Here is a 23,642-nt window from a genome sequence, read left to right as displayed (position 1 = left end):
AAGAATTGAAAAAAATCATGGAAACAAATGATAATGAAAATACAACGGTTCAAAATCTGTGGGACACAACAAAGGCAGTCCTGAGAGGAAAATATATAGCAGTACAAGCCTTTCTCAAGAAACAAGAAAGGTCTCAGGTACACAACCTAACCCTACACCTAAAGGAGCTGGAGAAAGAACAAGAAAGAAACCCTAAGCCCAGCAGGAGAAGAGAAATCATAAAGATCAGAGCAGAAATCAATGAAATAGAAACCAAAAAAACAATAGAACAAATCAACGAAACTAGGAGCTGGTTCTTTGAAAGAATTAATAAAATTGATAAACCCCTGGCCCGACTTATCAAAAAGAAAAGAGAAAGGACCCAAATAAATAAAATCATGAATGAAAGAGGAGAGATCACAACTAACACCAAAGAAATACAAACTATTATCAGAACATACTATGAGCAACTCTACGGCAATAAATTTGACAATCTGGAAGAAATGGATGCATTCCTAGAAACATATAAACTACCACAACTGAACCAGGAAGAAATAGAAAGCCTGAACAGACCCATAACCAGTAAGGAGATTGAAACAGTCATTAAAAATCTCCAAACAAACAAAAGCCCAGGTCCAGACGGCTTCCCGGGGGAATTCTACCAAACATTTAAAGAAGAACTAATTCCTATTCTCCTGAAACTGTTCCAAAAAATAGAAATGGAAGGAAAACTTCCAAACTAATTTTATGAGGCCAGCATCACCTTGATCCCAAAACCAGACAAGGATCCCACCAAAAAAGAGAGCTATAGACCGATATCCTTGATGAACACAGATGCGAAAATACTCAACAAAATACTAGCCAATAGGATTCAACAGTACATTAAAAAAATTATTCACCACGACCAAGTGGGATTTATTCCAGGGCTGCAAGGTTGGTTCAACATCCGCAAATCAGTCAATGTGATACAACACATCAATAAAAGGAAGAACAAGAACCATATGATACTCTCAATAGAAGCTGAAATAGCATTTGACAAAGTACAGCATCCCTTCCTGATCAAAACTCTTCAAAGTGTAGGGATAGAGGGCACATACCTCAATATCATCAAAGCCATCTATGAAAAACCCACCGCAAATATCATTCTCAATGGAGAAAAACTGAAAGCTTTTCCACTAAGGTCAGGAACACGGCAGGGATGTCCATGATCACCACTGCTATTCAACATAGTACTAGAGGTCCTAGCCTCAGCAATCAGACAACAAAAGGAAATTAAAGGCATCCAAATCTGCAAAGAAGAAGTCAAATTATCACTCTTCGCAGATGATATGATACTATATGTGGAAAACCCAAAAGACTCCACTCCAAAACTGCTAGAACTTATACAGGAATTCAGTAAAGTGTCAGGATATAAAATCAATGCACAGAAATCAGTTGCATTTCTCTACACCAACAGCAATACAGAAGAAAGAGATATTAAGGAGTCAATCCCATTTACAATTGCATCCAAAACCATAAGATACCTAGGAATAAACCTAACCAAAGAGACACAGAATCTATACTCAGAAAACTATAAAGTACTCATGAAAGAAATTGAGGAAGACACAAAGAAATGGAAAAATGTTCCATGCTCCTGGATTAGAAGAATAAATATTGTGAAAATGTCTATGCTACCTAAAGCAATCTACACATTTAATGCAATTCCTATCAAAGTACCATCCATCTTTTTCAAAGAAATGGAACAAATAATGCTAAAATTTATATGGAACCAGAAAAGACCTCGAATAGCCAAAGGGATATTGAAAAAGAAAGCCAACGTTGGTGGCATCACAATTCCGGACTTCAAGCCCTATTACAAAGCTGTCATCATCAAGACAGCATGGTACTGGCACAAAAACAGACACATAGATCAATGGAACAGAATAGAGAGCCCAGAAATAGACCCTCAAATCTATGGTCAACTCATCTTCGACAAAGCAGGAAAGAATGTCCAATGGAAAAAAGACAGCCTCTTCAATAAATGGTGCTGGGAAAATTGGACAGCCACATGCAGAAAAATGAAATTGGACCATTTCCTTACACCACACACAAAAATAGACTCAAAATGGATGAAGGACCTCAATGTGCGAAAGGAATCCATCAAAATCCTTGAGGAGAACGCAGGCAGTAACCTCTTCGACCTCTGCCACAGCAACATCTTCCTAGGAACAACGCAAAAGGCAAGGGAAGCAAGGGCAAAAATGAACTATTGGGATTTCATCAAGATCAAAAGCTTTTGCACAGCAAAGGAAACAGTTAACAAAATCAAAAGACAACTGACAGAATGGGAGAAGATATTTGCAAACAACATATCAGATAAAGGACTAGTGTCCAGAATCTATAAAGAACTTATCAAACTCAACCCCCAAAGAACAAATAATCCAATCAAGAAATGGGCAGAGGACATGAACAGACATTTCTGCAAAGAAGACATCCAGATGGCCAACAGACACATGAAAAAGTGCTCCATATCACTCGGCATCAGGGAAATACAAATCAAAACCACAATGAGATATCACCTCACACCAGTCAGAATGGCTAAAATCAACAAGTCAGGAAATGACAGATGCTGGCGAGGATGTGGAGAAAGGGGAACCCTCCTACATTGTTGGTGGGAATGCAAGCTGGTGCAACCACTCTGGAAAACAGCATGGAGGTTCCTCAGAATGTTGAAAATAGAGCTACCCTATGACCCAGCAATTGCACTATTGGGTATTTACCCTAAAGATACAAACGTAGTGATCCAAAGGGGCACATGCACCCGAATGTTTATAGCAGCAATGTCCACAATAGCCAAACTATGGAAAGAACCTAGATGTCCATCAACAGATGAATGGATCAAGAAGAGGTGGTATATATACACAATGGAATACTATGCAGCCATCAAAAGAAATGAAATCTTGCTATTTGCGACAACATGGATGGAACTAGAGCGAATCATGCTTAGCCAAATAAGTCAAGCAGAGAAAGACAACTATCATATGATCTCCCTGATATGAGGAAGTGGTGATGCAACATGGAGGCTTAAGTGGGTAGGAGAAGAATAAAAGAAACAAGATGGGATTGGGAGGGAGACAAACCATAAGTGACTCTTAATCTCACAAAACAAACTGAGGGTTGCTGGGGGGAGAGGGTTTGGGAGAAGAGGGTGGGATTATGGACATTGGGGAGGGTATGTGCTTTGGTGAGTGCCGTGAAGTGTGTAAACCTGGTGATTCACAGACCTGTACCCCTGGGGATAAAAATATATGTTTATAAAAAATAAAAAATTTAAAAAATATATATATATATTTTAAATAAAAATTTATTTATTTATTTTTAGATAGGGAGGGAGTGCACAAGTAGGGAGAGAGGCACAGAAAGGAGGCAGATAGAATCTAAGACTCCCTGCTCAGCCTGACAGGGGGCTCCACCTCATGACCTCAAGATCATGACTTGAAACCAAGAGTCAATGGCTTAAACCACTGAACCACCAAGGCACGCTCCAAGACCTCAATTTTTAGTGCTCTGACTTCTCTCTATTTTAACAGCCCTATCTCTTTCTATTTTAAAGACCGAGGCAGTCCACATTAAAACAAAAAGAAATCTGGGACAACTAGAGAGAATTATGTTCGGGCATAATGGTAAAGGACCCAGTACATTTTCCTTAAGGAAAATGTAACTGAATTGGAGCAATCCCAGATATCTATCAGTGTCTTTTATATTCAAAGATACTGCCACTGACTCTGTTGCTAAATATGTGGGCGAGGAAGGCTGGAAAGACCAGTGTGAGCAGCTGTCCTTTATACAGTGCATTTGAATTAAGGCTGTGCTTTCCTTAGCAGCTGTGGATGCTGTTTGCTGAGCTTGTTGCTATTTTTGATCCTGCTTTCTGCAAAAAGAAGACAAAGAAAAGAAAGAACTGGAAAGTCACACTGTCTCTAGTAGTCCTCATGTCCAGCTGTGCTCCAGCCATCTTTCCTGAGGCTCAGAACTGTAAAGCAGCATATACTCTTAGGTTTTCTGTTCCCCACTTTCAATTCACTTTATTGTGATTCCTGTGTACTGAATCTGCGGGTCATGTATTAGCCTCACATCTGGAGTATCAGAGAAGTTGCAAGCAGGGTTTCAGTAGAGCCAGATCACTGGCTGCTTTCCAGAGCTTCAGGTTTTTTTGTTTGCATCTAGGAATTCATTAATGGGTATTGGCTCCCGTGTGACACTGGTTAAACCACCCAGAATGATGCATGTGAAATTTGAGGGGAATCCAAGTCTCCATGCCACATGACTTTAAATCCCCTGATCCCATTGGCTTTTAGACCTCCTAAAGCTTGACTTCACTTTACCCACCAGCTTCTTCACAAGCCTGGCCATCCCCTTGATTGGTGCCCTGAGATCCACTTATTGGACATCTGGCCCAACCTGTCCCCTCTAGCAGAATGTGATGATTGCTTCTGGATCTTAATGGGTGAAGAAAATCTCTGACTTCTTGCAGATGAATACGTAACATCTATTTCCCATGAACTTACTCTCTGTCATTGTGGCTGACCAATGGGACACAATTTCTTGCATAATCTCTAGGCTCTAGACATTTATGCCCCTGGCCTACATTCACTGACATTTAAGACCATATACTTCTACCCACCAGGATCCTCCTGTGTCACTAGAATACTCTGTTCATTTGAGCCCATTTCCCCTTAGCCAGGCAGCTCAAATCTTTACTGCTGTGACCTCCTCTATATGTAGCCGTATTCTTCCCAACCACGAGGGATGTCCTAGAAGAAAGAAAAGACTCTATAGTATCTCCCTTTATACAGCACTCAATGGAAATCATTCTAAAATATTCATATCCAACTTACAAACTATGATCCTCCAAAGTCAATCTTAGATCTCCTCCTCAAGGTGAGAGGCTCCATGACCTCAAGGTCACAAGTGTGGTGCTAGAGTTTTGTGACTTGGGTTCATTGTCTGGCTCTGTATCTTGGAGCTTACGACTTTGAAAGGTCTTTTTTCTCTTTTAGTAAAGTTATCTGGACGATGATAATAACAATAGTATTTACATCATCCAGTTACTATGAGACTTAAGTGACTTACTATAAATGCAATTTATACAAACAAATATAAATGAATTAAGCTATGGAAAATTCTCATTCACATAAACAATTTTATGTACAGCTTCTACAAATCTATAAAATCTACCAAATCCATAGTTGTGCAGCGTGTTTTTAACTGGTCAGGATTTGGCCAGAACTGAAGAGTTGATGGATGATTTGCTCTAATCAGTTTTTTATTATTCACCCTTCCCTTTCTGGTTGAGATTTTGAAGAAATCCTTATCTTTCTTCAGCAGTGTAAAGGTCATGGGAAAAATATCTAGACTATATAGGTATCCTCTTCTACCAATGATTTTAAAATAATAGGGTAGACTGTCTAACTTTGGAAATGAATATCTGCATATATAATAGTGTTTACTAAAATATTAGCATACAAAAATCCATACATTTCAATCAAATTTCACTGAGCGTTTATAAATGTACTTAAATATGCTTGAGTCTATTTTTTTTTCATGTGTTTTGTCATAAGTCAAATCAATGAATTACATGTCAGCATCTCTCCTTGGAATAGTGGTAGAAAAGTATATTTCTTATATTTTATGAACACAAATCAACTAGACTGTCATGATCACTTAGGCCAAGAAAACAACCACTCATGTTTATTAAATGCCAGAACTATGCTGAAATGTTAAGAATGAGCTGATTCTGTACAAGTGAGAAGAATACAAAGTGCCATTCTTTGGGAAATACCAATACAAATTGGTATTTGTATTAGCAGAAATTTGGTTTAGTGAAACTGGATAAGTGACTTGTAATTTTATCAATGAAATGAGTGAAGATCAAAGAGGTGAATATCGTGGAGCTAGTTGTCTTTTGACCAAATTCATGGATATTCCCACTGCAACTGCCCACGTCAGCAAAGAAGCCTTTAAGAACAGAAAATACAGTTAGTAGTAAGAATTCAAAATGGAAACCTGAAATTGTTATATGCTTACCAAAATCTCTGATATATTCAATGAGTCTAAAGTCTGAAGGTGATGGTGTGAGTTCTCTTCTTTAAGTCTAATCTACTCTGTAATCTCTATTTTTCTCAGAAAAAGTAAAATCTCCCATGACTTGCTGTCTTACCTGGCCAGAGCATCAAGATCTACATCATTAGGTTCTAACAGCATTCTTTAATAGCATTTCACCATGGGAGCAGGAAAAATTAAAATGTAGAAATTGGTCTTGTGTTGCCTCATGTTGTTAATTTGATGTGATTCACTAAGCTGCTGTTTGGACTGTACTTTAAATGAGATCAAAACTCATCTGCAGAGTTTTGAGACTTATCCTTATAACCCCCACCATCACCACTAAATAACTTTCTAAAACATCTGTAAGCTTTCTGCTATGGCTTTTGGCGTGGGGTCTGGGGAGAATAATAAATACCTCTCAAGCAGGATTTCTCTATAACCCTCAGGCTAGTGGTAAGAAGAAGTACACAGAGATTCTTTATCTATATCTGGATGGTTAACATATTAAAATATGTTCTCATTTGAGTATTTTTCTCCAATAGCTATGGCTGAATTTTTTTTTTTAAGTAGCAATTATAGAAGTTCAGGGAGAAAATACAGTCCTTTCTTTACAATACAAATTTGTTTTGTCTTGGAGTGGAAACATCTTATAACTTGTATACTCATTTTTAATTACTTTTTTAAAATTTTAATTCTAGTATAGTTAACATACAGTGCTATATTAGTTCCAGGTGCCCAATATAGTGATTCAATAATCTTATACATTATAGCAAGTGTACTTTTTAATCCCCATCAGCTATTTCAATCACACCTCCCCACCACTGACCTCCCCTCTAGTAACCATGTTTGTTCTCTATAATTAAAAGTATGTTTCTTGGTTTGTCTCTTTCTTTTGCTTATTTGTTTTGTTTCTTGGATTCTACACATGAGTGAGATCATATGGTATTTATCTTTCTCTGACTGACTTATTTTACTTAATATAATGCACTCTAATTCCATCCATGTTTTGCAAATGGCAAAATTTCATTCTTTTTGTGGCTGAATAATATTCCATTGTATGCATATACTACTTTTCCAGCCATTCGTCTATTAATGGACATTTGGGTTGCTTCCATTTGATAGCTCCATCAGAACCTCAAGGAATGGGAAGGAATTCTGCAAAGAGAAAAGGATGTCATAATCAGAAGAAAAGGTATAGGAAAATGTTCTAGGAAGACCAAAAATGACAGCTATCATAGTTTGGCACACTTGACTTTAGCTTTCTCACCTGGGGTAGCCTAAAGATAAGACCCATGCCTCCAACAGACAAAATGTGGTGGTGCTATTACTAATGATTACCCCCTTCTGTGTCTGAGGAGACACTACCACTTCCTCAGCACAGGGGTATTCTTTAGTCTTTGTCCCTTAAACAAGCCTTCCACTCTCCTTTCTGCATGTGTAAGGGTGAGTGCAGCTTTCCTGCCAATGGACAGAAGTAGATCTCAAAGGTGCATCTGGTAGAAAACAGAATGGCTGTCAGCAAACAGGTTACATACTTATTAAAACACAAGCTTCAGTGTCAGAGAAGATACAGGTTCAATTGACAATGCATTGGCTTTGCAACCCTAACTTTTCTGAGCTTCAGCTTCTATGAGAACCCTCATTGGATTCTCCTGAGGATTTACTGATATAATATATGTAAAATATAGGGCATAACATGTGGGGCAAGCAAGCTATTAAAAAAGCAGTAGACACTATTGTTATCAAGAAAATTATTATTATTACTAGTATTATTATTGTTATTTCCTCTGCTTCTCAAACCAGAAATGAAGATTTAGGTTCCACCATCCCAATGAAGAGCCCATGAAGAGCTTAATGTTACAATGATTGATATTCACCTTTTTATGTAGGTGCACAAAACTGTCTCATACAAGAGTTTTGTATTCTCTCATTTAGTCTCCAAAGCCCCCACTGAGTTAGATGTCATTAATATCCAGTTTTTAGTAGAGGAAGATGAAACTCAGTGGGATTGTGATTTTATCAGGTCATATAACTGGTAAAGTCACAGACATAGGGTTCAAACATGGGTTTTCTGACTCCAAGTTCTGTTCTCTCTTAATTATATCACACTGTAAAGACCTATTTTTCTGAGAGCCCAGCATGTGCCTGAGTATGGCCTTGCTAATCAGACAGCATAATGGGTAAGGACAGTGGCCTGAGAACACCTTGAGAATTCTTATTAGGTTACCAAGTTTCAGACCATTTTTGCCAGGGATCATCTCAGAAGGTGATAATAGCTGGCAAGCTGTGACATGTTTCAGAGAAAAGAGGTAAGAAAAGTTAAGAAGAAGAAGGAGAAACCGAGTGAAAGAAAGAACAAGCCGAAGATTGGGATGAGAAAAATAAAATCTGACTGATTAGGACTAGTAGGAAACCAGTGTTATTTTTTTTAAACTTCTTGCACTTTTTGGTAAAAGAAAACAGCTTGTCTTTGCCCAAAGGCAACACTTACTAGTTAAAGAGTTCAAGAAAGGAAAAAAGAAATAATAATATCTACTTTAGAAATAAATCAAATTAACTTCTCTCTTTGATCTTTAAGATTTCTAACCTTTGGAAGGGGATACCCTAAGGGATTTCTGTAAATGCTGACTTATTTTGCTCACTTAGTTTATTCCCCTTCCCATTCAAAATCCCCAAATTTTAACTTACATATCCAATTACTCAAAATATCACCCTGTAAAATACTTTATCTGTTATAGACACTGGGATTTAATTTTTAATTATTACTCTAAACCCAATTTTCACCTTCCTCCCATTCTCTCTGACATTCTCACCTTCTTTTAGGGAAGAGTTTTAAAGGTCTCTTGAAGAGAGCAGCAAATACATATGCATCAAACACATAGAGTTGAGCTTTGAAAAACGTCCAAAGAGGCATCCATGAGATGAAATCACAAACCTGTCCTCTGGACTCTTTATTTTTATTTATTTAATTTTTACCTTTAGATTTTTTGCCATTCTCTTCCCTACATACACATGCAAAATTCAGAACATAAATGTATGAACCAAAGAAATGTTATATAGATTTTACTTACTCATTGAACCCAACAATATTGTCCTCAGAAGAGGCACACAGGCTGATATATATGATCTCCAAGGAGGACTATTTCACTCGAACCCAGAGGGAGATACCTCTTACCTAGTTTTAAAACAAATACAAACTTAAAATGGATGTCTGATTTTGTTATCAGGGTAATACTGACCACAAAGAATGAATTAAAATTGTTCTTTCTATTTTTAGGAAGGGTTTGAGAAGTATTCGTATTAATTCTTCTTTAAAAGTTTGATGGAATTCACTTGTGAAACCATCAAGCCCTGGGCTTTTTTTTTTTTTTTTTTTGAAACTTTTTTTTATTACTGATGCAATCTGTTTACTTGTTGCAAGTCTATTTAGATATTCTATTTCTTCTTGAGTCAGTTTTGGTAGCTTGTGTCTTTCTAGTAATTTGTCCATTTCATTTCTGTCCTATTTACAGAAGAAAAAAGAGCTAAGGAAACTGGAAATCAACAACTTTTCTTAGATTTACCAGAGAACTGAGGTTACAGGCCAAACTTCTATCCTGTGCTTCTAGAGACAGACTAGCCATGCTGAGAATCTCAGTTTAGTGGAGTGGAAGCTCAGGAACAGAAGCCACCAGGAACCAATTCCAGGATAGGAAATCTAAGCCATAACTGACAGATGTTGGGGGCTCCAAGTGAGAATTAAGAATTCTGGAGAGACCTAATCATGAGAAACCCCTACACTTTTTTGAGCTTTAACTCCAGGAGCTCTACCAGTTTATCACAGTGAAGACTAGAGAAATAACCTCTCATGCTTCCATCAGGAGAAGAAAAAAAGAAACTGTTTTGAAATATGCCAGAACTTTCTATTCTTGAAAAGCCCTTTCCTCAGGAGAAACCATCACCAGAGCCTAAACTATTGGGGTTTTATCAGAGGCTCACTCACCAGAGAAGAGAAAACAAGCCAACTCCATCCCCACCTGGCCCTCCTGCCTTATCCAGATGGGAAAACAAACCCAAACAAAGCCTAGTAGCACTTGTGAACTGAGACAAAGTCACAGGACAATAGAAACCGAAAAAGCTGAAAAAGCTTAAAGAAATATGTTTCCACAGAAATACCTTTTGTTTCAAGGATCCAAACTCTATTTAAATCTGCTCAATTAAAGCAATAAAGTCTCCTATTGAAGGGATCAGACTGGTCTTATAAGAACCCAGGGTCAGGGGGAAAAAAAAAACATTCTGAGGACACAGACCCCATGACCACAGAGAATTGTCTCTTTTCTCTGACTCCAGGTCTAGTCATTCTCCTGGCTCTAATGCCAGTTTGCTAAGCGCCCTCTTGCCTCGAAGCATTGAAACAAGGGAATATTCCTTCCCAGGTATTACATCTTGCTGCTTCCCCATTCAGGCTTTTGCTCAGTGTCACCTGTCAGAGATGCCCTCCTTGAAACCTGCTCTGCAGTAACACTTATCCTATTCTTTGTACCTATTTGCTTTACCCTACTTTATCTTTGCGCACATCACTTACCAACATCTCAACTTGTATATGCTCCTAGGTTTGTTAATCTTCCCTTTCTCATCTAGACTCCTTCATGGAAAGTTCATAGTAAATATGTGTAGAATAATTGGATAAATCAATGATTGAGTGAAGAGCAGATATAAGTTGCAAGTCGGCTTTGGGGACCAGCCTCTCTGCCTCTTCTGTCTCTTGGTTTCTTAGCTTCTCTCTATGTGCTTGCTTCATTTTTCTTGTTCTGCCAGTAAGCTTCCGACTTTCTGCTCCCTTATTACATTGGGGACACATGACCTAGTCACAGACACCCTCCCCTGTTCTGCTGATAACTCTACTCTAGTGTTTATCTCCAACTTCTCCTTCCCTCTCTGTCTCTTAGTTCAGGGACAATATTTGTCCAGCAGGAAATTTCCTTAGTTTGTCTTGTTTTCCTGGGTGTTTTGTTTTTTGTTTGTTTGTTTGTTTGTTTGTTTTTTCCTGCAGGGGGTGGTGAGAGTTAATACATTGGTATTCTTCTAAGAAGGAGTTAAGGAATTGGAAAGCAAGCATTTGAAATGTTTTTCCAAGGTAAGACTTCAGGGGAAAAAAGCAAAGAAAGGAATAGTATTTATTTGTTGAGCCCCTCCTAATTGGCATATATTGTGTGCAGCACAAGGAATGTACATCATTTAACCTTTATCAAGCTAGACAAGATTTTTTTCACAGAAAGATGAACCTATCACCATGGAACATTAGACTAGAAAAGCTGGAATGAAATGCAAACCCCAAAATCAATGTTTGTTCTTTTCTGACTTTTTTTTTTTTAAATATTTTATTTATTTTTGAGAGAGAGAGAGAGAGAGAGAGAGTAGATAGATCCTGGAGTGGGGATGGGGAGCAGACTTGATCCCTAGACTCTGGGATCATGACCTGTGCTGAAGGCAGACACCTGACTGATATTTTACCTTTAGGTGGGGTTTACCCACCCATGTAAAATATACATACATATACATATAAAGAATGTAAAATATCCTTACATTCTTTACCAACATTCTTGGGGTGGTAAAGAAGGGCTTTATAAAAGGGGGGGCATTGCATAGGCTTGGCATTGCCAGATATGAGAGAAAGGCATTGCTAATGGAGAACAGAGGGAGCAAGTGGACACATGAAGAGGGAGAGGAGGAGAGGGAGCACCCTGGCTTGCCTGGAACACAGAGGGGACGGAGGGAGAAATGGGGCTAGAAAGTCACTTGGGATCTGATCATGTCAGGCTAAGGACTTTGAATATAATGGACCTCATACAGCTGGTTGTTATACATTTCCAAAAAAACTGAATAGTTCAAATTTTGTAGCATACATTTTAGAAATTGAGATTTCCTATTATTATAATTCTCAAAGTAGATAGGCTGTATTAGTTTCCCTAAGTTGTTATAACAAAACACCACAGACTGATGGCTTAAAAAACAGGAATTAAGGGTTGCCTGGGTGGCTCAGTGGGTTAAGCCTCTGCCTTCAGCTCAGGTCATGATCTCAGGGATGGAGCCCCCACATCGGGCTCTCTGGTCAGTAGAAAGCCTGCTTCCCCCTCTCTCAGCCTGCCTCTGCCTATTTGTGATCTCTCTCTCTTTCAAATAAATAACATCTTTACAAAACAAACAAACAAACAGAAATTTATTTTTCATGGGTCTGAAAGATGGGAAGTTCAAGATCAAGGCACCAGCTGATTCAATTCTTGGCAAGTAGACTGCTGCCTTCTTGCTGTGCTCTTACATGGCTTTTCCTCAGCACATGTGCATGGACAAAGAGAGAGAGATGGGGTAGGGGGCAAGGGAGGTAAATGGGGAGTGAAGGGGGAAAAGAGAATGAATGCTCTCTGGAGTCTCTTCTTATAAGGACACTAATCGCATTGAACCATGACCCTACCCTCATGGTCATGGTCACCCCTAAATTCCTCCTAATACTCTGCCTCCAAATATCACACTGAGGACTTCAGGTTCAACACATGAATCTTGAAGGAACACAAACATTCAGTCTATAACCTAGGCCAATCCAAATAAAATAAGAATTTTTCCTTCTTTAAATAACAATTTATAAAGATAGTTTTAACCTTCCTGATTAGTACCTGTTTTGCTGCATGAATCAAAATGCCCTACTGAGGGATCTGGCACCAGACGAAGCAGACATGGGAATTTATGCTCCATCCAACCCTGAAGGGGCCCTTCTTTGTAGTGTTATTCAGTTTTAACTTTTTGAGTAGTGCTTTCTGCATGTACAGAATATGAACCACTGCTCAAACCTGAAATGTTCCTCTTCAAGCTGTCCTCCTGGCTTCGGTGTCACCCCCAAATCCTCTCTGATCGGCTCTTCTGCCTGCCATCCAAGAGGTTTATGAACCAGGAAGAAAGCCTATGGCTCAAGAACTATCTCATTTATAGCAAACATAAAGCAGGGATTTTCTCTTGTCCTGAAATATCCAAATAATCCATCCCCCAAAAATGAAATAATAAATCTCTCACCTGGGCTCTTTGCTTTGCTTTTATCTTCAGCTTTATTTCTCAATCCTCTCAACCCAGCACCACTGGCTCAAAATCAGAAAGTAATCTATGTTGGAATGAAATACAGGTGGAAAGGGAAGAAAATGAGCATTTTCCAAATAGCCCTTCACCAGATATCCCGTCAGATACTCTACATGCATTTCATTTAAAAGCTTGAAAACTCTGCAGCCAGTGTATTGATCTCTTTACTACACAGACAGAAAAACCAAGCCTCAGAAAGATTTAATTGTGGAACTCACTCACTGGTCAGTCAAGGAGCCAGCTGAGAAACCAGGGTCTCACGTCCTGCATTGATGTTACCTGTGCTGCTGCTTATAAAGCTGTAATATTGAAATGTGCAGGATTTTAGTCACTTAAAATAGGGCAAAGTCTCTTAGCAAGCCTTAGCAAAGCTTTAAATCCCTCCTAGGTCAGAAGACCAAAACTCCGCTTAATACATCCCTCTCTAGAGGAAGAGCAGGTTTGTTGTGGGGGCTTCACCAGGCCCCCTACTCATCACCTATTATCACCAAGGTGTACCCAATGCTCATGAGCACTTTTTGGCCCCTCCAGTGACTCTAAAGTTCTCTAACCAAGGACCATTTCCCCTCTCTCTGGCATAATGCTTCTGTATATTCCTCCGGCATTCTGCCGCCACGCAGTTCAAGACTTTCTCACTATTTTGAACTACATATTCAAAGAACTGTGTACATTGTCTATAGATTTTTAACAACAGTTCCTATATCAGTACCTGCCATTCTCCTACATAATAAGACCAATTAATATCTTCAAGGAGCCAGATATTTATTTCTGCTGTAGAATTCTACACCAAACATATCATATTTGCAAAAAAGAAAATAAAGTTCTTCACATTTCAACTCGCCCTTAGACTTTCTCACATCACCTAATAAAACTTAGAGAAAAAGGCAGGTTTTCAACGGGTTATCTCTTGCATGTGTGCTTTGGATAAAGTCTTAGTAACCCGTGATTTTTTTTTTTTTTTTTTTTTTTTTTTAGTGTAACTAAAAATCCCAATTTAGTTCATCTTCAGGGCATGAGCAAGCTGATTGGGTTTCCTATAAAGCGGGATTAGTCCTTAGAATTAGTGAGTATGTTTACTAACTGCCTCTTGGACTTCTGCTGGGCTGTTCCTGAGGCAAGCATGTGTTTTCTCTCCTCCACACAGGTGATTGACAGAGTGTGATGTTAATAAGCTCCTTGTTATGAAGCTTTGCCAGTGAATCTGCTCTTTTATCCCAACATTTATTCTCCATGTACTTCTCTTTTTTTCAGTAAGCGCTAATTTTATCTCCCAGATTTCTTCACATGAAATTATGAGGGTCCCATAATTATTTAGGAAGAATATCAAAACAATACATTATTAACATTATGAGTTTAAAGCTCTTTAATATGTAATCCATTCATTCATAATACTAAGTACTTTGCTAGAATGTTATGTAAATAAAGAACAAATAAAGACTTATGCTGTGAATTTGTAGTCTGTGTATATTTTTGATACACTCAAGTTAGCTCCTAAGTAGTTTGAATTAAGACCCTGTCCTTCCACTCAGTGGCTCATGGTCCATATTGACTTTCAATAAGATGACATGAGAGAATAATGTTCAGGTGTGGGGATACATTTTTTTCCTCCAAAAAATATTTCACTTGATCTATATGGAGAAACATGGTGATGCCATAAATTAATGATGTTAATAGCTAAACTGGACTGGATGTTTGTTGAAAGACTTTTCTTTCTTCTCTATTAATTCCCAGCTGTGTCCTTTGGGTGGGATTGCCTTCATGCGCCACCAAAGGGGTGAGCCTTGACTTAGCTCCATCACTATGCTCCATCTCTCTGGGATTTTCTATGACTGAAAACATGTTAATATTTGGGCCAATGAGACTGAGATGCTTACTGAGGGACCTCTGGAAAAGAAACTGCCTCTTCTTCTTTGGAGACTACCAGAAAGAGGTAGTTTCTTTCTCTACATGGTGTGCTGTGTAGATTTAAGATCTGAACTGATGCTATGATACTACCAGGAAGGGAGTTGGTCCAGATCATGAAAATACATAGAGGAAGCCAATGTCAAGGAAATGCAACAAAAGAAAGCACAAGCTTAACAACCAGGACCTCTGAATTAAGCCTATCTTTTTTTTTAAATTTATTTTTAAATTTATTTTTTATTTATTTTTAGCATAACAGTATTCATTATTTTTGCACCACACCCAGTGCTACATGCAATCTGTGCCCTCTATAACACCTACCACCTGGTACCCCAACCTCCTACCCCCCGCCCCTTCAAAACCCTCAGGATGTTTTTCAGAGTCCAGAGTCACTCATGGTTCATATCCCCCTCCAATTTCCCTCAAATCCCTTCTCTTCTCCATCTCCGCATGTCCTCTGTATTATTTGTTATACTCTACAAGTAAGTGAAACCATATGATAATTGACTCTTTCTGCTTGACTTATTTCACTCAACATAATTTCTTCCAGTCCTGTCCATGTTGCTACAAAAGTTGGGTATTCGTCCTTTCTGATGGAGGCATAATACTCCATAGTGTATATGGACCACATCTTCCTTATCCATTCATCCGTTGAAGGGCATCTTCATTCTTTCCATAGTTTGGCGACCGTGGCCATTGCTGCTATAAACATTGGGGTATACCTTCTTTTCACTACATCTGTATCTTTGGGGTAAATACCCAGTAGTGCAATTGCAGGGTCATAGGGAAGTTCTATTTTTAATTTCTTGAGGAATCTCCACATTGTTCTCCAAAGAGGCTGCACCAACTTGCATTCCCACCAACAGTGGAAGAGGGTTCCCCTTTTCCACAACCCCTCCAACACATGTTGTTTCCTGTCTTGCTAATTTTGGCCATTCTAACTGGTGTAAGGTGATATCTCAATGTGGTTTTAATTTGAATCTCCCTGAGGGCTAGTGATGATGAACATTTTTTCATGTGTCTGATAACCATTTGTATGTCTTGACTGGAGAAGTGCCCATATCTTCTGCCCATTTTTTGCTATGATTGTCTGTTTTGTGTGTGTTGAGTTTGAGGAGTTCTCTATAGATCCTAGATATCAACCTTTTGTCTGTACTGTCATTTGCAAATATCTTCTCCCATTCCGTGGGTTGCCTCTTTGTTTTCTTGACTGTTTCCTTTGCTCTGCAGAAGCTTTTGATTTTGATGAAGTCCCAAAAGTTTATTTTCACTTTTGTTTCCTTTGCCTTTGGAGACATATCTTGAAAGAAGTTGCTGTGGCTGATATCGAAGAGATTACTGCCTATGTTCTCCTCTAGGATTCTGATGGATTCCTGTCTCACGTTGAGCTCTTTTATCCATTTTGAGTTTATCTTTGTGTACGGTGTAAGAGAATGGTCGAGTTTCATTCTTCTACATATAGCTGTCTAGTTTTCCCAGCACCATTTATTGAAGAGACTGTCTTTTTTCCACTGTATATTTTTTCCTGTTTTGTCGAAGATTATTTGCCCATAGAGTTGAGGGTCCATATCTGGGCTCTCTACTCTGTTCCACTAGTCTATGTGTCTGTTTTTATGCCAGTACCATGCTGTCTTGGTGATCACAGCTTTATAGTAAGCTTAAAATCAGGTAACATGATGCCCCCTGTTTTATTTTTGTTTTTCAACATTTCCTTAGCGATTCGGGGTCTCTTCTGATTCCATACAAATTTTTGGATTATTTGCTCCAGCTCTTTGAAAAATACCAGTGGAATTTTGATCAGAATGGCATTAAAACTGTAGATTGCTCTAGGCAGTATAGACTTTTTTTTAAGATTTTATTTATTTGACAGAGAGAGCTCACAAGTAGACGGAGAGGCAGGCAGAGAGAGAGAGAGAGAGAGAGACAGAGAGGGAAACAGGCCCCCTGCTGAGCAAAGAGCCTGATGCGGGACTCGATCCCAGGACCTTGAGATCATGACCTGAGCTGAAGGCAGCGACCTAACCCACTGAGCCACCCAGGCACCCCAGTATAGACATTTTAACAATGTTTATTCTTCTGATCCAAGAGCATGGAATGGTCTTCCATCTTCTTGTGTCTTCTTCAATTTCTTTCATGAGTGTTCTGTAGTTCCTCGAATGCAGATCCTTTACCTCTTTGGTTAGGTTTATTCCCAGGTATCTTATGGTTCTTGGTGCTATAGTAAATGGAATCGATTCTCCAATTTCCCTTTCTGTATTTTCATTGTTAGTGTATAAGAAAGCCACTGACTTCTGTACATTGACTTTGTATCCTGCCATGTTGCTGAATTGCTGTATGAGTTCTGGTAGTTTGGGGGTGGAGTCTTTTGGGTTTTCCATATAAAGAATCATGTCATCTCCTAAGAGAGAGAGTTTGACTTCTTCATTGCCAATTTGGATACCTTTTATTTCTCTTTGTTGTCTGATTGCTATTGCTAGGACTTCTAATACTATGTTGAACAAGAGTGGTGAGAGTGGGCATCCTTGTCATGTTCCTGATCTCAACGGGAAGGCTGCAAGCTTTTTAGCATTGAGGATGTTATTTGCTGTGGGTCTTTCATAGATAGATTTTATGAAGTTCAGGAATGTTCCCTCTATCCCTATACTTTGAAGCGTTTTAATCAGGAACGAACGCTGGATTTTGTCAGATGGACCTCATAGATATATACAGAACATTCCACCCTAAAACAACAGAATACTCATTCTTCTCAAGTGCACATGGAACCTTCTCAAGAAAAGACCACATACAGGGTCAAAAATCAGGACTCAACCGATACCAAAAGACCGAGATGATTCCCTGCATATTCTCAGATCACAATGCCTTGAAACTGGAGCTCAATCACAAAGAAAAGTTCAGAAGGGACTCAAACACCTGAAATATAAAAACCACCTTGCTTAAGAATGCTTGAATCAACCAGGAGATCAAAGAAGAACTGAAACAATTCATGAAAACCAATGAGAATGAAGACACTTCGGTCCAAAACCTATGGGATACAGCAAAAGCAGTCCTAAGGGGGAAATACATAGCCATCCAAGCCTCTCTCAAAAAAATTGAAAAATCCAGAACACAGCAGCTGTCTCTACACCTTAAAGAACTGGAGAATCAACAACAAATCAAACCAACTCCACATATAAGAAGGGAAATAATCAAGATTAGATCTGAGATCAATGAGGTAGAAACCAGAGATATAGTAGAACGTATCAATGAAACTAGAAGCTGGTTTTTTGAAAGAATCAATAAGATCGATAAACCATTGGCCACACTAATCCAAAAGAAAAGAGAGGAACCCCAAATTCATAAAATTATGAATGAAAAGGGAGAGATCACAACTAACACCAAGGAAGTAGAAACAATCAGCAGAAGTTATTATCAACAGTTATATGCCAATAAGATAAGCAACCTAGATGAAATGGATACATTCCTGGAAAACTATAAACTCCCAAAATTGAACCAGGAAGACATTGACAACCTGAATAGACAGATATCTAGTAAGAGATTGAAGCAGTGATCAAAAACCTCCCAAAAAACAAGAGCCCAGGACCTGACGGATTCCCTGGGGAATTCTACCAAACTTTCAAAGAATAAATAACACCTATTCTCCTGAAGCTGAATTTTCAAAAAAATGAAGCAGAAAGAAAATTTCCAGACTCTTTCTATGAAGCCAGCATTACCCTGATCCCCAAACCAGGCAAAGACCCTACCAAAAAGGAGAATTTCAGACCAATATCACTCATGAATATGGATGCTAAGATTCTCAACAAGTTCCTGGCAAACAGGATCCAACAGCACTTTAAAAAGATTATCCTCCATGACCAGGTGGGATTCACCCCTGGACTACAAGGATGGTTCAACATTCGCAAATCAATCAATGTGATAGAACAAATTAATATGAGGAGAGAGAAGAACCACATGGTCCTCTCAATTGATGCAGAAAAGCATTTGACAAAATCCAGCATCCGTTTCTGGATTAAGCCTTTCTTGAAGCTAGGTCTTCTATGATTTAGTTACATTAACCAGTATATTACTCAATTTGCTCAAATCAGTTTGCCTCATGCTTTCTGTTTCTGGCAACCAAAGCATGCTAATGGCTGCAATCTTCTAGTTATCTAAGAAAGATCATACATATACTCCATTTTAGCAGTAATTTTCCCAAGGTTTCTCTATATTTCCCTTTGGATATTTCTATATCAGAAAGGCCTTAACTTCTTATCCAAATTTTCATAAATAATTTAACTGGAATACTCTGTGGGGTTTCCCACTTGCCTCTTAAAGGAGTTTGAGAGTCATTCAAGAATTTAATGAACACATAGTATGTAACAACTGTCCTCTCTTCAAAGAGTGCTTCCATTTTTATCCATTTTTACTACTTGATGTCCACATAATATTTATTTTGAATAAGCTACCATGCAGTTAAATATATGAACCACTGGTTTAGTCTAAACTTTTCATCTTAAAGATTGCAAAATTGTGCCTAAAAGAAGTTAAATGATTTGTCCCAGATCTCATGGCAAATTTCAGACTTAAAGGAAATTCCTGGTTTCTTAATCCATGGTCAGTGGTCTTTCATTACACTTTACTGCCTCATCACATTGATTAGTGCCACCTTTGCTAATAATTATGATTTTATTGTTTTATCCCAGGCTTTAATTATCCAAATCACTTTGGTCTGCAAAAATTGAATCTGAAAGCTAACAAGAACTGACTTCCTTATGAAATTTCTAGCACTTCCTATTTTCAGACAGGCTAGAAATACCCTGTGAACAGCCTTTCTTATAAGATTTGGCATCTGCCTCTTGCTATGATCAGAAATAAAAAGTATAGAGGTTGGAGAAAATTAACTAGAAAAATGAACCTGAAAAGTCTTAGTTCTACATACACATGGGAGCTTTTAAATGTCAGATCCAGACCCTGATATTGCCCAAGCTCTCTTGATGTTTCCTTGTAGACCAAATGTTTGTCTCGACTTGTGTTATCTTCATAGTAGTCATATGCTTAGTACAAAGTCTATATGTTGCAATGATGCTAATTTCAGAATTGAAGTAAAACCTTTTTGCTTTTAAAAATCAGATTCAGGAGTGATTATTGACTAACCATGTTCCATACTTTCCAACAGAAAACCATACAGTCCTTTCAGAAGTTTATCTTTGTTTCTCTGTGTCCCAAAATGTAATAATTCAAGTGGTTCCTTAAAGAATCCAAGTAGACAAATAATGACATAATATTAGTTCTTCAGAAATATAATTTCCTTTTGTACTGTTACAGTAGGGCCTGAAATAGATTTTAACTCCAATCCCAGAGTATAGTCTGGTTATTTGGTATCAATATTCAGTATCCTAAACCATCTCATTGTGACTAGCTATCAGCTCTGTTTCATTACCAGGTTTTCCCATTAATTGTGTATAATATTAATTCTCTGTCGTACCATATTTGATTTTCAGGCTTACATGAGCCCTAACTAATCTATTTCTTTCCCACTACTGATAAAGAATGCTTTCCTTTTGTGGCTTATTACTTCTGGAGGCAGGGGAGCTCGCCTTCACCACACCTGTCTGTCTGATCAGTGTGTTCATCCCCAGATGATCAACAACATAGGGAATGTATTTTGACCTCTACACCCTTTCAAATGTATTGTTTTCATTTTGATCAAGTAGTGAGGGTACCAACTGCACTCTCTGACTTTAGAGATTGTGCTTGGGAATTATAGTTTCAGGCTTTTCAAGAAGAGAGTAATTCCCATGTCGCTTATGTGAGTGGAGTGCTGGGAAGAACAACTGAATGAGTAACTAGAAAAGATTTATCTGTAAAGGGAACAGAAGGCACCAACTGAAAAATGGGGTATCCAATTTTAACAAATAAAAAGGGCATTTCTCTTTCTGCTTTCAAAATTTCTAGCACTTCATATAGATATTTAATATAGGAGAGTCTGGATGGGGAGGTACATAGTCACATATGTGTTTACATATTTAATTGAGGTACTTTTAGTAAATAAATCATTCCAAAAAATCCTGCATAAGTCTAGAAACAAGTAGGATATCTTTAAAATTCGTCTTTCTCAACAATACACACCTGAATTAATCACCTTGGATATATTGTAGTTGTTACCAATATAATAAAATTTGACTACTACTCAAGGTTTCTTAATGGTGAAATTTTGTCAATAATTTGTTCCATGGTACAGGCACCTTCAACGATTTTTACAGTGTTCTTTCAGCTCAAGCTAAGTAGTATACTTGGGTTTTTGTTTTTAAAATTTCAAAATACAAGTCCATTTCACTCATTGGTTTCATCTGAATTTACTCACCTTTTTGGAAAACACAACAATAGACAATTCCTATTTTTTTAAGTGTTGACATACCCTTTCATTATTGGCCAAGAGTGAGTAAATCTGTCCTGATCCCAAGTAGTGGCTAATTGCATGGTCATCAATACAGTGTTCCTGAGTGAAGATCATTGTCCTCTTCTCCACATTCTGCATTTCTCCCAGGTCTTTACACCTATGTTTCTGACACACTTGGAAGCATAACTATCCCTGAGGATGATTTGGCAAGAACACTTTGGTATAATTAGGTACCTGCAGGGCTTCAGCTAATTTTGATTATCAATACAGTTCAGGGTTCCAGTGCAACCCAACACTCAGGAGTCTAGAGCTTATCTCTATTCCCACTGTTGATCCCCGAACCATGGCAGTGACAATTCTTGATTTGCCTCATTCCCACTCTGGCCAGATCCTCTTCCTCTCTACAAAGTATTTCCTGGACATATGCCTATCACCTATGAAAAAAGCTGTCAACTCCTTATTTTCTTGATTCAGAGAAGACAGTACTCCCCAGAAGCAGGAAACCCAATCCTTTATTGCAAAAAACAGAGTCCAATTGACCTCTGTGCCCTTGGACTCAATGACATCCTGCTCAACTAGAACTGGAACCCATGTGAATAAGGCACATGTCCATTTCGTGTATAACTTGCCTATTCAAAAACATACTTGTGTCGAATACACTATGGAACATTTGCTCAGGAATCAAGTCCAGGAACTTTTGAGTTATTGGGGAACCTTTAATATCCATTGCATGTCTCCTGCATGGTAAAATGAACCAAGTGTCCCATCTGAATCTGCCTTTTGAGAATTATTTCATGAGAGACTACAATTCTTTTTGTTCTTGTTCCTATGTGAAACAGAGTTAGACCTAACCTTGATAAATTTAGAAAATAAAAACTGCATTGGAGTAGAGGAATTATCTTGTTAGTCTTTTTATGCTCTTTAATTTAATTATTCACATCAATCTTCTGTACATTTTGAATATATTTATGCAATTCCTTAATATTTGCCCAATGTCCAAAATAATATCTATATATTTTGGTGAAAGTTTTACTCACAAAAGTCTGATTATCATCACCTTAAAAAATTTGTCATGATTCAATTTAATTCAATTGAATTCAAATTCTTCTGAGATTTTTTTATGTAAAAGATTATCACATCTTTATTCTTCCTGAAAAGTGGTTTATTTTATTATGTTTCCACAATTTATCTATAACATGCACTAGGGCATTTTGGAAGCAGCAGAACCATTAAAACATTAAATACCTATTATAATTCTGGAAGAGAGTTTGGTGGTTTTGTTTATTTATTTATTTATTTATTTATTTATTTTTGTTTGAGTTTTTATTTTTTAAATGTATATAAGCTCAAGTATAAGAGAAAAGGGAATTAGTCCAGTATTTCCTATTTTAATTTTTATGTTTATTCATATATTTTTATCAGAATAATTAAGAACAATTTAAATCTACATATAATTTATGAAGTTAAGTTGAAATGTAAAGCCATTAAGTTTTTCAATTACTTCCAGTTTTATTAGATAAATAATAGGGAGTTCCCATTTCCACTGTCTTCCACACCTTCATATTTTCTGAGGCATGCATTAATCACCTCAGTTTGCTATTATACTCTTTCTCAAGGAACTTGGAAACTTAATTAGGAAAAAGGAAATCAGCAGCCTCTGGAACAGGGCCCAGTACTCTCTCATACTTCAAAGGGAGCTCCTGGTGCCAAAGTGATTTGGGAGGAGGAGATGAGAGGTGAACATGGGGCCTCTTGGCACTTCAGGACCTGCTTTCTACATTTTCTTTGAATGATGGAAGCCCAGGGAGCCAATCTACAGGAGGACTGATGGTAATGGGGAGCAAGGGCCATGGAACAGAATTCAGTCATATCAATACCAGAAACATACATGTTACAACAACAAAGATTTAGTAGACCCATTTTTCACTAGCTGTCTTGAGTTTATTTATAGTTTTGACAATTCTCTTGTTCTTATATCCTTATCTTCTTGTGAAATATAATTTCATATAGTTAAGCAAATATGGTGTACTATTTCTTGCCTCTTCTCTCTTACAAATTCTGCTGGCTCTGCCTGGACTGCACTTCCCTCTCTGCTTGCCTGAGGAATTCCTACTAATTTTTTAGGAAAACTCATCAAACAAACTCTACAAACAAACTCTACAAAGCCATCCCTGATTCCAGAGAGTTAATTATGCAC

The 23,642-nt window shown here is 37.9% G+C and overlaps 1 long non-coding RNA gene across 1 annotated transcript in view; it reads right to left on the bottom strand.

Annotated features, from left to right (window-relative positions):
* Positions 1 to 5,724: 5,724 nt before the first annotated feature.
* LOC309858904 overlaps positions 5,725 to 23,642 on the bottom strand; it is a 35,661-nt gene continuing 17,743 nt past the window's right edge. The window contains exons 2-4 of the long non-coding RNA XR_014308426.1: positions 13,390 to 13,466; positions 13,108 to 13,192; positions 5,725 to 5,976 (exon numbers count right to left, since the gene is read on the bottom strand). This is a non-coding gene — a long non-coding RNA (uncharacterized lncRNA). The remainder of the gene's footprint in view (positions 5,977 to 13,107; positions 13,193 to 13,389; positions 13,467 to 23,642) is intronic.

Source organism: Mustela nivalis, assembly GCF_964662115.1.
Source record: "Mustela nivalis genome assembly, chromosome: 2".
Lineage (NCBI taxonomy): Eukaryota > Metazoa > Chordata > Mammalia > Carnivora > Mustelidae > Mustela > Mustela nivalis.
The sequence above is the reverse complement of the archived record's forward strand: the minus strand, read 5'-3'. Positions and strand labels throughout refer to the sequence as shown.